The 1,245-nt window shown below is 50.6% G+C and overlaps 1 non-coding gene across 1 annotated transcript; it reads right to left on the bottom strand.

Moving 5' to 3' along the window:
- Window positions 1-834: 834 nt before the first annotated feature.
- TRNAM-CAU (transfer RNA methionine (anticodon CAU)) lies at window positions 835-907 on the bottom strand. Its single transcript has one exon. It is a non-coding gene; the product is annotated as a tRNA-Met (tRNA).
- Between the last annotated feature and the right edge of the window lie 338 nt (window positions 908-1,245).

Genomic DNA, 1,245 nt, shown 5'->3' with positions numbered 1-1,245 from the left:
ATTCTGGTGGAACTGTAGATATCCGAAGCAGGTTGCAGAGCACGATATGTATCTGAAATACACTTATTTTTAACCTGAACAACTTCAACTGTGTAACTGATGAATTTGTGCGTTCATACGGGTGGCAGTGTGCCCAGATAACTTCAATTAATTAACCCCCGATCACCGCATGTTTGGGCAGCAAGTCCAAACAAAGGGATTCAATGGGCAAACCAAATGAGCATCACGTCCAAATAAACAATGGGCAAGATGCGTCTGCGTGAATCTCATGGCTGGCTGTGTTTTGGCGCCGGTCACCACTTGCTCGGGGCAGCGCGTCAGTCTCACGGTCTGACAGCCGTGAGTTCGATCCTCCCCCGGGGCATGTTTTAAGGCGCTTTCAAACGTTACCGTTTGTCACTTGACGTGACCCGACAGCCCTAGAACCTCTCCGAAGCCCACCCGAGTCTTGCCTCGGGACGGGGAAAGGATAACACACGCGACAAGTGTCGGAGGTCACACCACGCGTCGCGGCGCCTATTGCCTCGACCGCCGGGCGTCAGGTCTGGGGTGTACACCTGACTTGTGGCAGCGAGTACCTGACAACCGGCCACATCAGTATGTCTCATGCCACAGCAAATCGTGCCACATTACTTGATGACATATGCATCGTAGACATTGGGAATAATGACACGAATGCCGCGTTTGAAACCCACAGCGCCGGGCATTGAGCGCCGCGACGCGTGGCGACACCGCGTGTTATGTTTTCCCCAGCCGGCGGCGCTTCGGAGAGGTTTTCGGTGAGTCGGGTGATAACAGTTGACAAACGGCAATGATTGCAAGCACCTTAAAACGTGCCCTGGGTGAGGATCGAACTCACGGCCTTCAGATTATGAGACTGACGCGCTGCCTACTGCGCTACCAAGGCCTGTGTGGTATGAAACTGGACGTCATGAACTTCCCGCGCCAGCTTAATAAAAGGGTATTTGGATACCAATTTTTCGGAGTTGGATGGCACTTAATGTTTCCCAATTTATGCTCCCAAACAGACAGCAGTCGCTACAAGACATGTCCGGGTGATAGATAGAATAGAGCTCGCTCTGATGGATACGTGTCATTTGAGCCCCTCCCTGAGTTAGCAAAAACTAAGAGAGCTTTAAGCATCAACTTCACACCATAGATAGGCGTCTAAATGAAACTGTTTGGGGATAGTTATTAGTCCTCTACGTTGGTGAAATCACTTTAAATACAGTCCAAGTAGATAGT

Source organism: Pollicipes pollicipes, unplaced genomic scaffold, assembly GCF_011947565.3.
Source record: "Pollicipes pollicipes isolate AB1234 unplaced genomic scaffold, Ppol_2.1 Scaffold_5724;HRSCAF=6776_pilon_pilon_pilon, whole genome shotgun sequence".
Lineage (NCBI taxonomy): Eukaryota > Metazoa > Arthropoda > Thecostraca > Pollicipedomorpha > Pollicipedidae > Pollicipes > Pollicipes pollicipes.
Note: the sequence above shows the minus strand (reverse complement) of the source record. Positions and strands in the feature narration are given on the sequence as shown.